General features: G+C 46.7%; 1 pseudogene; it reads left to right on the top strand.

Annotated features, from left to right (window-relative positions):
• Positions 1-3,739: 3,739 nt before the first annotated feature.
• LOC135915733 (uncharacterized) lies at positions 3,740-8,343 on the top strand (annotated as a pseudogene).
• Positions 8,344-16,950: the final 8,607 nt, after the last annotated feature.

The raw sequence follows: 16,950 nt of genomic DNA, 5'->3' as shown, positions 1-16,950 counted from the left end.
ACCGCCCTGTCATAACACTTACGGTCAAAGGCTATTAGAGTACAATGGTGCTCAGATAAGAAATGAGATTCCCGATGACATCAAACTCAAACATAATTTTTCGGCCTTATTGAAAAACATTTTTCTTGTCTGTCCAGAACTGTGGGACTAAATACCTTTGTGTTTGGTTTTGTATATTCATAATCCTAATTTTTTTTGTTTTTCACAATATGTATGCGCATTACATATTTGTAATACCGCTATTGTAGTATCTCACGTATTTTTGTACATGCAGTTTGAATGTCTGCCATTTTTTTAGTGAATATCTTGTACTTGGACCTTTCCCTAGCCGACCTGACTATGGGTCCAATCATGTTTTGTTGTATTGGTTTCATAAAATAAAATGATGTTGATGATGGTGATGAAACCTAGCCGAACAACGGTTTTTATAGAGAAAAAAAAAAAACATGTCAGGTACAGAAGTTCCAACAGCGGCTGCTTTTTATTGCTTCGCAATAGCTTCGCTAATAATTCGGCAGGCAGAAGTATGCTGCTTTTCATTGTTGCGCGTGCTTTTTTTTTGTAAGCAGCGAGCACCAAAAACGTAAAAGTGTGCTCGAGACCACCCTACGTGTGTCGCGGCACCGCCATGGTTCAAACGACGACCGCCTCCCATTGGTTCGCCAATCATCTCAAAGGCACACAAGTTATCTAGGAGGCTAGGCAAAACCAACAGCAAATAATGAAAAGAGTACCTGAAACCTTGTTATACCAATCAAATCTCTGAACACGAAAGCATCATGTTGGAGCCAACGTTTTAATAAGGTGACTTGTCTTTAGAAGGCAACACCTGTCTCCTTTGTCAGCGCTTATATACCTATTCACACACACGCACACAGACACACGTGCGTACACGCAACATACATACATACATACATACATACATACATACATACATACATACATACATACATACATACATACATACATACATGTACAGTGCTCAGCGATACTCAGGCAGCCTGGTAACCGGTATTCTTTTGCGCCACCGCTGGACGCTGGGGACATTGAGTTGGTGCACTTTTTTGTCACATGAAAACGAGCCATTTTGATGCATCGTGACGAGATCGTGACGCACTTGGGCCCCCTCAGCGATCAGCCAGCGCTCACCGGTGGCGCAAGGATCACCGCCTGCCATACTGTCCGAGTATCGTGTTTCAATCGCTGAGCACTCTACAATGCATGGGGTCGGCATCAGTTTTTTTGTACTCGCACGGCACGAGTGGCCAACGAAACTGCCGCTTTCTGGCCACAAGCTCATGCAGCGGTGCACCGACCTATGCTACTGCAGCGCGCACAAAGACGGTGGGACATCTCGTTGACGAAGACATGGCAGGATCGAGGACCCCGTCATCTCCTACTATGCGCTTTTTTACGGATGCGAAGCGTATATCTCCCCGCCGTAGACTTTGGCAAACGCCATCAGAATGACGTGTTGACACATGTAGCCTAGGTCCCCACCGACACCCGTTGTTATATACTATTTCCTAAAACTACGCCCTGTCATGTGTTTTTCTTCTTATATCAAGGCTCCCCCTCTATTCTATATTCATCATAATAAGCCTTCGAGACATCACATAAAAAAACATTTTTATAATTATCACCATCATACTAGGGCAGCAGAGGAGTCGTTGCGGCAAAAAAAGAAACTGATAAAAGAGTGCGAATGCAATGCCTACTTGAGAATTTTTAGTGCTATGCTTTTCGGGAACTGCTGGTAAATCCCTGCCACATTCGTATGCGAGGTGAGCCGTGTTCAGTGGCCACACAACCGCACCTCTGCTCTCCTGTTATTCCACACGAGCGGAACAACCGAATATACGCACTTCACGAAACGACCTCTCACTCGCATTTTTTAAAAGAAAAAAAAAAACGGGTGAAGAGAGTGGGACGTGAGCTGAATTCACAAATAATGCGTTTTCTTACTCGAGAGTTTATCTCTCTTCTTTATACGAGTCACACGGGCCCCTTCGCTAATAATAGGCTCGCTATCAAGATCGGCGTGCAATTTTCCTCCTGCACTTCGCGCCGGCAGCAGCGATGCCGTCACATGATAATTCGGAGAGTATATATATATACATATATGTATATATATAACGAAAGGGGGCAGCGTTGGGATAATTTGGACCCTGTCTTTCATGTGACTTATAAACACAGTACACTACCTTTTTTCCAATTCCATCCATCAGAATGCGGTCCGCGCAGTTTGCCGTCGAATCGTCCGAACCGCCGACCTTGTGTTCATCAGCAGAACGCCGCATTCATCCAGACACCGCGGGGGATCGCATTTATTTTTTCAACCAGCAACGTGCTACGCAATCACACACTGGTCTTGCTGCCTGCGAAGTCGACCTATTTGCTCTTACACGAAGGAAGGAAAAACCTGAGGACACCCAAGCAGTTCTTAGTAGTTATCAGTGCGAAAGCATTAAAGTCCAATTTAACGCGGCTGCAAGCGAGTTCGTTGAGACGTATAGCTAACGCCTCCTACAGTCGGATACAACTCAAGTCTGCAGTGAAGCCCCGCTCACGCCCTCATAACCGCCAGCCACTGTTCCTCCGCGAGGCTGCAAATAGTTCGTCCTTCAAACTTTCCCTGTTACCTAAATAAAGCGGTAAAGACAAAAATAAAATTAGAAGCGCTTATTTTTGTACGTTTTCACTCTTATTATAGTGTAACGGTGAAAGCCTAATTCTTTATTGAACTGAAACAAAACGCATGCTTCGCTGCAACTATTTATCGCCAAGTTTCACTTTAGTTGGCAGTGAAGTTTCATTAGTAAAACAGGGTCAGCAGTGAAATGAACTGTACCACGGATATTTGAAAAGTGAAATGCTCCGACCCCACACCCTCTTTCCGTGTTTCTTGCACATCTCATTGCTTCCGCCGATGAAAAGACTCTTCAAGAACAGCCGATGCTCCGAAGGTATCAAGTACGATGCCATTTTAAAATGGTCGCATGACGACGATTTTTTGTGCGTCTGTGATTGGCTGGCAGTGTAACAACCTCGTGCGGTCCGTGTGCCTTGGTTTCCAACTGCGGTTTCGTTAAGTTGTATCCTACCATAGATAGCACACGGCTGGTTCACCTCGATCGATGACTGATATAGGTACTAATGGGGACGCTTCCGAGTAAGCCGCGGTGATTTTGACGCTACCGCTTTCGTCACGGCAGGCTTGGCAACGGAAAATTCGGTTCACGTGGCATGATGTCATATCGCTGATTGCACAGGCCTGTATCTCAGAGTCGCTGGTTTAGCTCAGTGTGTAAGACACTCGGCTTCTGAGCGTGGGATCGTAGTTTCGGAACTCACTACCGCTAACGTTTCAGAGCGAAAGATCTACTACGCCATGTCTCCCAAGGTCATTCATCGCGTCGCAATGACCTTGAGCCGCTGAAGCGCAAGAGTGGCAAGTGTAAAGGGCAAGATATAGTCCGGCGTTCTCGGCGCGCGTGGCCGCGGCAGGCGAAGTCGGATACGCTGCGCCAGCCACGCCAGGGGTGCAAGAAATTTGCTTCCTCTACAGTTCGGCGCGCGCGCGCCGGGCGAGGCTGGCGCCATCTGTGCGTCCGGGAGCGCAACTTCACGGCCGCGGCGAACAGCTGTTTCCATGGCGCATGCGCGTCTTGCATATACCCGCGCCGTTCGGGTAGCGCGCGCGCTTTTTGTGCGCCTAAAAAACGAAAACTTTTGCGGCATGGCGTTAACTTGTCCCGACAGCCAGAACATCGCACTCGTATTGCTAGTACGTAGACTACGTCAGAAACGGAAGCGGACCATGTACATACGAGAGCTATTCGAGAAGCGCCCTCAACTCAGCGACTACCACCACCTCGTACAGGAGCTGCGCCAAGTGGACCCCGAGTACCACTTTAAGTATTTCAGGTAAGGGATAATGCTGTTCCTTTTATACCTAAGTCTGCATTCTTCGCAATGGGCCTTTCTTCGTGACCTGCGTTTTTGTTAAAAAGCGCCATTTTTAAAACAAGGGAAATGGTTAAAAAAAAATCCTGTCAGCCGGTTTGCAGATCACTCAGTAGCGTTCTGCTCCCTGCCGTGGTGGCCGCAATTCGGTGCAGGTGAATTAAAAAGAAAAAAGAAACGCATGTGTGCCTGCGTTTTAATGCACTCATTGTAATTCCTGTCGTGGAAATTAATGCGGCGCCCTCCACTACGGCTAGCTTCATATCCCGCAGTTTAAATTTGGGGACTATAAATGTAATCAAGCATCATCTGACACAAGACACTCTTGTTTTCGCAGAATGACAAAGGCGAAGTTCGACCACCTGTTGAGCCTTGTGTACGAGAGAATACTGCATGCACCTAACCACAGGAGACCGATACGCCCTGCCGAAAGGCTGGCAGTGACGTTAAGGTGAGTTCAATGTTCTGACGCCCCATGAGCATAGCAATTCCACTTTGTCATTTTGTTTATTGCGCAGTTTTCCATTTTATTGCAGTTTTATAAATATTAGTGCTTAACGCGTTGAAGTGGGTATTTTAAGTTGTTGTTCGATAAATTTTGCATCACATGTCTTGTGAACTAATTTTATTGCTGGTGATTTTCCAGGTTTCTGGCAACAGGCGCCTCAATGCAAGACATCGCAATGAGCTACTGCATGCATGCAACAACGGTTGCTGGGATTTTAAAAGAAACGCTCTCGGCGATATGGGACTGTCTATCACCGCTCGTCCTCAAGCCCCCAACAGCTGCTCATTGGGATAAAATCCGCAAAGGATACAGCTTAAAGTGGAATTTTCCAAATGTAGTCGGAAGCATAGACGGCAAGCATTTTGCGATTCAGTGCCCAGATAAGAGTGGGTGAGATTATTATAACTATAAAGGTTTCTATTCTATCGTTCTGCTTGCCGTGGTTGATGCCGACTACCGGTTTACTCTCGTCGAGGTCGGGGCCCAAGGAAGGATTTCAGATGGTGCTTTCTTTAATGAAAGCTCCATTAGGGATGTTTTTGAGCGTGGAGGTATGGAGCTACCCACGACAGCAGTCAATGGGTGGCCTGTTTTTATGGTAGGCGACGCAGCATTTCCCTTGCGCACATATTTAATGCGTCCGTATCCAGGAAGGCAGTTGGACGACAGGAAAAGAATATTTAATTATCGTCTATCAAGGGCTAGAAGATGCGTAGAGAACGCATTTGGAATCCTCGTTTCACGGTGGAGGGCTTTTCTAGGCACTGCCACGGGACAGCCCGAGCTGCTCAGTGACATGGTGAAGGCGGCAGTGTGCCTGCACAACTTTTTAATGGTCGATTCGGTGTATTGTCCTGCAGGCTATGGTGACGCTGTGTGTGGCGGGGAAATACAAGATGGGTATTGGCGGCAATCGATCACACAGGTTGGAGCAATTGCAGTGTCTAGCAGTAATCGATCTGCTCCTGCAGCCATGGCACTCAGAGACGAAATTTCCAATTACTTCTTGTCTGCAGCAGGCTCCGTGCCATGGCAGGTTAACGTAATTAGGCGAACCTGAGCAACACCGCGAAATTTCACGATGGTGTACAGCGCTTGTATATATTCATTGCATCATACGAATGTTAATTTTCACGAAATTCATTTCTGTACGTGCACTGATTTTCTTGCCTCTTTTTTGGTATAAATCTCGCGTTGGGCTGTTAGCAGCTACAATCATAGTGTTTGACATTGTTAACTTTTATCTGTATTGTGTGCTTTAGTCATTTTTACTTCTGTTTCAGTGCTGCTAAATCACTATAATAATTTGGCTGATCTTGTGTTCTTTTGTGTTAGTACACACTGCTGCTGTGTAAACATATGTACGATGCAACTCTGCACTCTTCTGTAACACCAGCTGCTTGGTTTACTTCTTGAAATACATAAAGTATATTCACAATAAATAAGCTTTGAAGTCTGTAAGCACCATCTTTATTGATTTTTAAATGTTAAAACAGTGGAATGAAAGAGTGATGGCGTGCACAGCACATGACAAGGTTTAGTTACCACATACAGCACTAGCGCAAGGCTAGTAGCTTCTTTTCAAAGAGGTAGGTAGTCATAAAGCAATAGGTAATAACATAGAAACTGCGAGCGCAAACGTCATCTAAGCTGGGCTCACGTCACAGAACACGTTTAACACAACTGAACAAGATAACCTGACTATAGGATAGTCTTTTCACTCCAAGGCTGAAAAAGCAACATACTGACCTCATTAAAGAAAAAACTAAATAAAAGATTAGGCGTGGAGACGCAAACACAAGAGAAAACGACAGGTTAAACGCCATGAAAAGACATCTACAGTGTTCTGTCATTTAACCTTCTCTTCTGTTCATGTGTGCACCCCTTAGCTTTTGCTACTATTCATCACTACTAACTAGCTTAACATTCTGTCATTCTAAGCATATTGTTATCTTTCAAATCCAACATGACACTGCACTGTTACACATGAAAAATAGAAAAACACTAGAAAGCTGTGCACATGAGTATGTAAACAATATCTATCATGTTCCTACCAAAGAACACATTTAAAAATGAAATCTTTGAAAATCGTGACTAGAATAGCTTTGTCGCTTCAAGACACAAAGAGCCATGCACATATTGCCCTCTTTGGAACACACGAGGCTGCATGCAGCCTTATATAGAAAAATGCAAGGGAACGAATATGCACTTACGAATACATAAAAGGAATCTGAATTGCATTAATTCAGTTCAAAACAAGTGTAAATGAGATGTATAAAAAGACCTATATGTTTGTCACTTCAAGGCACAATGAGAAATGTACTGCATTGCAGTCATTCAAATACAGCATAAGGTTGCAGCCAAATACAAATAAAGTAGGAACTACACTTGCAGATGCGAGTGTGTGAATGTAATGACAACTACCCTAGCAGGTACACATCAGTACAAATATATAAAAAATGTGCTATAACAAATATGGCACTTGAAGGCACATAATACACTGTTTTAAATCCAACATCATGTTGTAGCGTTTAGTATAATGAGAATACAACCTGTCTGAACACAAGAATAAGTAGTGTAATCACACTCAAGTTAGTACAAAGCACAAACTTACAAAGGAAATGTATAAAAAGACCTGCCTATGATGGCTGTCACAATTCCAAGTCAGATAAATGTATTCATTTGAAATGTAAAACAATGTTGCAACCAAACATAAAGAAAGTATGCGTTATATTGGGCTATTCGCACATGTGAGTATACAAAGGTACTCTCCCTAACTCAAGCTGCACACTACCTGCACAGAAACTTGATAAAAAAAGATGTCGTAAGAATTCAGGTACAGTTCTTCTGCAGACTCATTGTGTAAAAAAAAGACAAGAGTCAACAAGATAAATGAAGGTAGATGCTGCATAGTTTTCTCAAGCGCTTAAATGTCAAACTCAGCAATTACCTCCATTAAACGTGCTTTGCACTTAGCTGCTGCTTATCTGGCGAGCCTGTCCAGTGTCATGCCAATGGAAAGGCCAAATGCCTCATTCTCTGTCATTTTTTTCTTGAGGTGGCTCAGAAGCTGCTGATCAAAATCATCATTTTTTTTTTTCGTTTTCTCTGCGCATCAGAAGGCGCCGACCCAAAAGAAGTGCCTTCATCAGTCTGTAGGGGAGCTTGCTCCATGCAGTACTGCTCCGCTTGGCCTGCTTCTTCTTCCTGGTCGTCCTGGGAGGGAGACACACTGGTAGTGCCGCACATGGTGCGCAACAGCTCCTCCGCCGTGCTGTCCTGGCTGGTCGCTGCTGGTGAACCGTGCACGTTCGATACGGTTCTAAACAAAGAAAATTCGGGCCAGAATGGCGGAATTGTGAATAGAAAAGAGTTTTGACCGCTCTTGCCAACAGTCTGCTTACACAAAAGCAGACAAATGCGAATTACCAAAGTTATCGGCAAGTAAGTAGCATAAAAAACATCTGAAGCAAACTCCGTATAGTAGATCATTGGAAAAAATAACAGCGGGTAAACAACTAATTTTTGTGAGTAAACAAACGAAACACATCCAGTGAATTTTGTCGAAAATACAACCGAAATCGTTTCAGTCTAGTGATAAGGCAGCGAAAGCGGCGAGGTACTCTTGATCGTATGCAACGTCCGCGCAGCGAAAGAGAAACGTGGCTGGAGTACTTCTAAAGTATTCATTAAAATACTCACGGTCTCATACGGCCACACTCTTTGTAGAATTCCATTGCGGAGAGGAATTCCCACGTGCGTCTGGCTATATACCCGGACCCGCTCCTCTTCGCCTGTTCTATTAATTTTCGCTCTCTGTTGAAGCGGTCACGCAACCTCTTCCAGAGTTTGAGGCACTGGTCAACTGATGCAGAAAAAAAAGGGAGACAAAATGGGACCACCTACATTGCGACAACTATGCACTGCACCTAAATATGAATACGAAACCAGCTTACCTGTGGCGAGACCACACTGCTTGCGTATGGTTTCCCACGCGTTGTTTTTGCGTTCTATGTCGCGGTAGTCCATTCGTTTCACATCGTACACACATGGATGACTTCGAATCCCTTCAAGCAGGCGCTCAATAAGTGCATCCTCACTTGCGCTGTCATCACTCGCGGATGTTGAAAAAACAGCCGCACTGTCAGTACGCGCACCGCAGGCCGCCATTCTGCCTTCTGCTCGCTGCCGCTGCAGCGCGCAGTGCATTCTGGTCTAGCGGCAGCCGCGTGAAATAGAACACGCTCTATCTCCGCGCCGGCGGCGTTTAGTTCGCCAAGCGCACCGGCGCACGCCGGCCACGCCGTGACGCCGGACTGTAGAGTGCGCGTTTTTCACCGACGTCGCTTAACCGCGACGCGCGTGGCCGCGCGCGCGCGTTACGCCGGACTATATCTTGCCCTTAACGTCATGCCAAGTGATCCGCTGTGGAGAGGCGTCACAGCTGCGCTCGCTCGGAGCTTCGCCGCTGCTGTACCATGTGACTAGGCGGGGGTTCAAGAGCTATCTACATTCCGACGTAGCTTGAGCGCAAGTACACCTTACGTCACGTTGGCGAGAAGAATAGCGTCAATAGTTGGACCGATGGTTCGACGCACTGGCGCAGTGAACGTAACCGGACGCGGCCAACGCCCTCCGACGCGCCCGGCGTCGAGCGACGATAATGTCGGGCTATAAACGGGTCTTTAACGGCTGCTTCGCCGACGCTTGGTCGCTCAGTCTCGCCGTGGATGGCGTGCCGATTGGTCCGTCTGTGCGGGCGCTTCAGCGCAAGCGATAGGCTGAATCCAATCATCCAGTAGCTGTGCCTAGCCGGCAGGCTTCGAAATGTCAAGCCAAGGCGAAGTTGACTGCTGGAACACGGGCGCAAAGTAAGACAATATTATCACGTTATAGAGAAGCTTACCAAGCGCGGAGGCGTGCCAAACTCGAGGCTACTGCAATCGCCGCCATCGTTCAGCAACACGAAGAACAAGGAGGAGACCAAACCGTGAGTAAATCTAAAAGCACCCACAACGAACGTTTCACGAACCACACCCTTCGGCTGGCGGCAAGCTCGACTGCGATGGAGAGGTTTCACCAGGACTTCACGGACAACGCGTTCCACAGCGTGCTTAATGTGTGTGAAAGACTGTGGCCTAACTTTAAAAAAACACTGTGCGCACAGTCTTTGCACGCCTAGCCAAACAGATCTTTCGCTCGTGATAACTAGGTATACAAAGTTAAACGTCATCCAATTTTTTTTCTTTAGAATTTATTCAGTTGTTTATATATCAATTTATTTATGCTGTTTACCAAAGCGATGTTAGAACGTAGGCATACGAGAGTGAGGATGACGTTACGTTGCGGCGATACCCTCTTCCCAACACCTGGCACACGCCATCGCGGCAGCAGGTGTTTCCTTTCGCCCGCTGTTGCACCGTCGCAACCATAGGGAATTTAGGTTCCGTTTCGCTGCCACAGACGTTGGCTTTTTTTTCAGTGGGTATTTGATGATTTCGCATCAAAAGAAGCTGTTTAGCCATTGACGTTAACATAGCATGATCTATCAAGGAGATAACTGCGCAAGAGAGTGGCGCTTGAGGAGTCAACACCAAAGTGCGTAAGTTTGATCAGAAGCAGTGAGTGCCTGGCTGCATCAAAAGCCTTGCTGGAGTCACAGCATAGAGCATCAATTTGTCCCCTTCAAAGAACCGGGCCGGAGGTCTGTGTCATGAAACTTGTGTGATTTCTGATAGTGGAGCGGCTAGTGAGAAATTCATGTTTATTTGGAATCAATTAGTTCTACAAAGTAAAAGACGATATATTGTCAAGAGGAAGGTCAGACAGCTTAGACGTGGCACAGAGAATAGAAATCGGGCGATAATTCGAGACATCGGCTTTACAGCCACAATTTAAACGTTTGAGCAGTTTGTCACATATGACGGAAAATGGAAGAATTCAAACAGCTATTAAATATAGATATCACTACTGGGGCAAATATACTTCCGTAAGCTTTTAGAATTGCGGAGGGGATGCCATCAGGGCCACAGAATAGGGAAGGCTTCAAACGCTTACAGCAACTGACAACTAGCCAGCATGTGTAGTCAGATGTTGATGCAAAAGGAAGCGACCATGATTTACAGTGATAGAAGCTAGGAGGCTGTTCGGGATTTAAGTAGGAAATCAAATTTCGAATTGACAAAGGAAGCCTGAAAAACCAGGAGGTTCCGAGGCCTGGCGGTGAGATCTTCATACTTTTGATGTAGTCAAGAGGTTACTATACGTAAGTCGACTGCCATTAAGTACAGTATAATTATTGCTTAATCTTGCAGTTAGTATATGATTAGACGCATGCGCTTTATTGTATGTATGCGTATTACGAAGTAAAGAAAGTCCTCGCTAACGAGCGGCGCTCGCGTCGGCGCACATGCTATTGTACGCGCGCGAGAATAAAGCGAGCTTGCACGTACCCAGAGTTTTGTGATCTCCCTGTGATACAGCATGCCATCGACGACAGTTGTGTCTTACATGGTACCAGCGCTTGAATGTAAGAACTACTGGCATATCGCACCACTTGCTGCCCGCCGATGCGAACAGGAAAAGGCAATAAAAATAGGCCGTCGGTAGTTCGTTGCCACCTCATGCTAGCGTCCGCACTGCGTACTTTTGCACCTCGGACTACCTGTCGTTCTTGAATCATCTTAAAAGAAGACGACTTAGAAGCACAGATAAAAAAGTCCTCGCTAACGAGCGGCGCTCGCGTCGGCGCACATACACGGCAGCGCGCATGCTATTGTACACTGTAAAAATTTTCACACCCTTAAGGGTGTAAATGACTTGTCCCATGGGTGACACCCATGTTGGGTGTATTGCTGCACCCTAAGCAGATGGGCGTAAATTAACACCCCACAAAAGAAAACGTTGTGAATAAAGGGAAAATCAGACATCCACCCGTTCGTAGCAATTGCTACAAAGGAAACCGTTCTTCAACTTTGAGGATTTATTTTCGAGGAACCCGTATGGGTTTCCTTTGTAGCAATTGCTACGAACGGGTGGATGTCTGATTTTCCCTTTATTCATTACTTCTTTCCACCTTGCGGGTTTCAACAGAACTACTACGTCAAAAGAAAACGTTAATATGACGTCACCTTGCCTATGGGTGTAAAACAAACAACACCCTTCCTAAACGGTATAGTGCCTAGAATATACTGCTAGTGTGTCGTACGGAGCGCTCTCCCAATGGGAGAGGGTGGCAGCGCGCGCGATGCCTTCCAACTTTCGCCGCGAGAGGCGCTGCTCATCGTAAAGGTGCCGTCGCTGCCGGGCATGCCGCAGTCGCTGCAGTTGCATTGGTCGTGTGCGGTGTGTATTATAGTGTTTTAGTCGGACCTGCGCTTTTTCCTGCGTTTTTCTCCGTGCTGTTCCGTGTGAGGGAAGACCACAGCGACTAATGATGCTAGACTCAAAGCATCAAGGCCGGGAAAAAACGTGTTTCGTGTCGCTGTGTCGGAGTGACTACCGGTCGAATCCGGACAAACCTTCCATGTTCGTTGTGCCCTCAGACCCAACACGGCTTGCGGGGTGGGAGCGGCTGATCAGAAGACAGGACCGCAAGTTGACTCCAGCGTATGTTGTCTGCGAAAAAAATTTTGAAGACCGCTATATCGAAAGAACGTTCAAAGTGACGGTGAACGGTGTTGTCCACGAGCTCGACCGGGACAGACCAGGTCTCATGCCCGGCACAGTGCCAACGGCATTCGACAACTATCCGAAATACCTTCTGCCTAAGAAGACACCGAAACGAAAAGTAAGGAACTTGTGTGACCAACCTGCCGCTAAACGGCAAAAGCGCAGTGCCGGTGCAGGCGTCAGCGATGGGGCGTCAAGCACGCTCGACGATGTCTCCGACGAGCCGCCAGCAACAGAAGAGCCCTGCGAGAACTCATGCCCGCAGCAGCAGATGGCTTGTATTGCTGTTAAAGATCACCATCCGTTCGACTCAATTTGTATTCCTGAAACCTGGGCCAAGCTATCTGAAGCACCTGCTGGCTCTGTCGCCTACGCACCTTATCGAGCGGAAAAAAATAACTTTGCCACTTAGTATATAGAAAGAATGCTAACATTTGGAAGTTTGATGCCTGAAAGCAGCTCTCTGGTCGCTACAGTGTATTTTCTTGGAAAAGAACATAGGAAGCACGTGCTTACAACAATAGTTGAAGCTGAAGAACTAACTAGGCGCAGTGCATTGGAGGTTCTTTGTGGCGGATGTGGCCTGAAACCTGATTCAGCAAAGCACATATGATTCATGGGGAAGTATTTTGCAGAAAAGTGTCGCTTGACCGCGGAGTCTGAAGGGGAGAGCTGTGCGAGGCGTGGTGGCATGGATGGATGGATGTTATGAGCGTCCCCTTTGGAACGGGGCGGTGGGTTGCGCCACGAAGCTCTTGCTACTATACTGCCTAATATTCTACCTAGGTTAACCAATGAAAAAAGACACAAAAAACACTATAAACTACCACGCCCAAATTTTCTGATCCCCTATTGCAAACTGTGCTTTTGTACGTCTCCGTCTTAGCATCTTAGCGATTGGCAGCGCCACCACGCGGTGGCTGCGGGAAGGCATCACCTCGGCGGCCACGCGAGCGCGCGCCCTCGGCACACTAGCAAGTATATTCTAGGCACTATATAAACGGGGTGTAACACAGACACCACCCTTTCAATATGGGTGTAGCATGGACAACACCCTTCCAAAAGGGTGTTATCCCTGCAAGTATTTTAGCGTTCACTACAGCCATGTAGTTAATGGACAGAGTAGCTGTTGTGAATGCTGCCTAGCCTTAGCTATGATACTACCTTGTTGAGTATGAGCCAGAATGTGTGAGGCGTCGTCATATCGCGCTTCTGATCTGTCATATGGTAGCATATATAACGTGTGCCCCTTTCAGGAAAAAAATTGAAGTTTTACGATCGCAGCAATGGACACACCCTATGCTTTTCGTCATCTTCCTCTGCAGTGATAGTACACTGCCGGCAGGATGCAGAGCGCAATAACAACGCACGCTGCACTAAGGACAGGATCTCCCACACCTTGGTACACCAGTACTTATCACTCCATGGAAACAGCGCACAACCTAAAGCATGATGTTACATGCATTTCTGAAATAATTAAAAACCTCCACTTTTCTTAATCAAATATTTTCGCAGCAACACCAGCTTGACCAGGAGGGAAAGCCACCACAGCTCGTTGTAGCTCATGTTGAATGCAATAGAGCGCAAGCAATGCATGGATTGGCGATGGTAACCAGTGCAGTACTACATAAGCATACCTTTGCCTGTCAAGCAGTTTTTTGCCGTTTTAAGCACATATTTGATACCTCTATTCAGCAAAGTTGTCATTTATTTCCACGGGATGCTTCTACTAGTACCTTCACATATATAATAACCTAAAGGTAGCACTGAAAGCCAAAGAACAAAGTGCAAGAAAGCGCTTCCACTTAGAATGTTTCAGCATTTACAAACGAAACTGCATGTGTAGCTGTGCGTGCTGTTCACTATTCCCTGAAATTTATCTATGCTCCATTTACAGGCAGTGACCTGCTTATACCCAATAAATTAATTTATTTTTCACCATGTGCTTGCACTAAATATCCCACAGGCATTGTAAGTTAAGCTACCAGAATAACAATCAGCTAGTCTAAGGTTACCTAACTGAACAAAATCATCGTAAAATTTGTGACGAAATCTCAGAAGTATTTATTATTTCATTAAATAGAAATGGTTACATAATAATGTTTGCACATTTTAACAGTGAAAATGAAGCTAAGGAATAAAACCATACCAATACAAAGACATAAGCACTGAAAAATAGCACAGGCTTGTTCAATTAAATTTCAAACAGAAAAGTTTTTTAAAATAACCTCACTACGAACTATCACGTTTTCATTCGAAAAGCACTGCATGTTATCATAAAAGTACGAAAATAACCGGCCACATAAGAAAGAACAAGTCTGACTGTGTCTGTGAACAAAAGGATAGAACGTTGGGCGAGTTGGTACGGTAACATGATCTTGGATTTTAGCGCAAAGTGACACGGTCACAGACAAGAAGCAGACAGGACGAGCGCTACCTCTCAAGAAAATTTTTACTGAAACGAACACACACACACACACACACACACACACACACACACACACACACACACACACACACACACACACGACTGTCGTGGTGGCTAGAGCACCACGGTTTCTGCCACCCTGCTCAAATTGGCTTCCGTCCATCCATAGGTACTGAATATGGGCTGGCTGTCTTGGCATCCTCGGTTTTATCGTCAACTCGTAGCCACAGTGTCCGTACTGTCATCGCTAGGGACGTCGAAAAGGCGTATAACATCAGTCATGCTGCCATATTGGCTTCAATTGACATGCTGCATTTTCCCTCTAGAATACTGAATTTTGTCAAATCTTCCCTTGAAGAGCGACATTTTGCAATTCGCCTCAGTGGTGACGCCGTCGGCTCATTTGTCCCTCTTCGTGGCGTACCCCAGGGATCTGTATTGTGACCCACATTATTCATTATTGCTTTCATCCCGCTTGTATGGCGCTTACACGATGTACCCGACATAAAGTTCTTGTTGTACGCTGATGACATCACAGTATGGAGCACTCATCACGACCTGCAGACTCAAGCAGCTGCCCTTCAATCAGCTTTAGAAATCACGGCGACTTACGCTTCTTCGGTCGGCCTTGGGCTTTCCGTCAGCAAATCTGCTTACATGTCAGTCGCCAATCGCTGGGGCCGGCTTAAACTCTCTGCAACACCCATTCATCTTCATCTATCCGGAACCCCTCTTCAACATTGTTCAACTATAAAAATTCTGGGTCTGATGGTACACGAGCCGGGAACCGGAACTGCTTGGCTCTCCAGCGCCAAAAAGCCGGCAATTCAGACGTTAGGTCTGATTAGGCGCATTGCTCCTAAAACGGGCGGCGCCAGCTCATACGTTGTGCGACAATTGGTGAAGGCGGTAGTGCAACCACGCCTTGTTTATCAAGCCCAATTCCAGCATTTGACGAGGGCACAATGGGATCGCCTTGAGGCTGTTAATCGCGAGGCAATGAGGGTCATCATTTGCATTTCGCGCATCACCCCGATCGTGGCTCTCCAAGAAAATGCACAGCTCAACACACTAGATGAGCTGGTGCAGCAGCGACGTGATGCTCGCAGGCTTAAGGCCAGCCTTTCACACGCAACGTGTGCTATCAGGGCTTACGCTTTCTCCAACTCGCTTTTACCACCACCATCGCCAGTTCTTCCTCCCTGGAGTTTTGTACAGCTGAGTGATAACAAGCCAACTGACATACATCGCCCGACATCAACTCACGCGGCGGCGTAGCTTCGCGACCGAAATATAGCTCAAGGTGTCCACCTTCCGCTTGGCTTCATCGTCCTTTACGTTGATGCAAGCATTCAGGACTGCGAAACAACCACTGCAATTTATTGCCCATGCGCACCTTCCCTTAATAAGACAACCCGGTTTCAAATCCAAGAGCCTCCTTCCTCCTTTTGTGCTGAGATCCTTGCTGTCCGAGAAGCGTTGTGCTCTGTGGCCGCCTTTCCCATGGTCTCCAAGGCCGGCATCGTCATCCGCACTGATGCCCTCCAGGCGACGCGGCTTCTGCGACGCGTCAGTCCCAGCCCTGACATATGCCAACAGATCCATCTTCTAGCGGCACGTATCCCGCAGTCAATATCTGTCGAGTGGATCCCACGCGACCTTCTAGGCTTCCAAAGCCGTGCGGATTCTGCGACCCGTCTAGCGACCTCTCCATCGTCACTGCCTCAACTCTTTCATCTAGATGATGCCACCCTCCTTTTATCAAGAAAGGAGCACCTCCGGCGCCGCGCACGTGCTCTCATACCTCCGTGTGCGGTAAACCTCCCCCACGGTTTTACCCGTGCAGAGGGTTACGCTTCGGAGGATCAGAGTCGGGGTTGCGCTCACTCCTGCCGTGACTAAGAAGTGGCCGCACTTTCGCCCGTTATATCCTCGCCCTGAGTGTCCACTCTGAAATTCGCGAAATGCTGAAGCCGACATCCACCACCTGCTGTGGGTTTGCCCTGCACTGAAACCGACGAGGTTCCGGCACCTCGCAGCAGCGGGACTCTCGCCGCATAACATGAGCGATTATACTGCTTGGACGCAGGGACCGCATTATCGATCCCTCTTGGACTTCATTAGGTCAGCAAGTCTTTTTTCATTCATTTAATCATCCTTGTTCACCTCCATCCCATACCCCTGTATGCCCTGAGGCATTTATCTTCGCATAAAAAAAAAAAGAGTGCAACGCCCTGATGTGGGCATATCGTGGGCATACCAGTGCCTTGAGACGCTTGGCGCGTTTCGAATTGGTCACCTGGACAAGCTCAATCATTGCAATTAATAGCAATTACACGTGTTGGCGGTGTCTACTGCACTTCGAAAAGTATAGACT

This window comes from Dermacentor albipictus, unplaced genomic scaffold (assembly GCF_038994185.2).
Source record: "Dermacentor albipictus isolate Rhodes 1998 colony unplaced genomic scaffold, USDA_Dalb.pri_finalv2 scaffold_22, whole genome shotgun sequence".
Classification (NCBI taxonomy): Eukaryota; Metazoa; Arthropoda; class Arachnida; order Ixodida; family Ixodidae; genus Dermacentor; species Dermacentor albipictus.
This window is presented reverse-complemented; position numbering and strand designations above follow the sequence as displayed.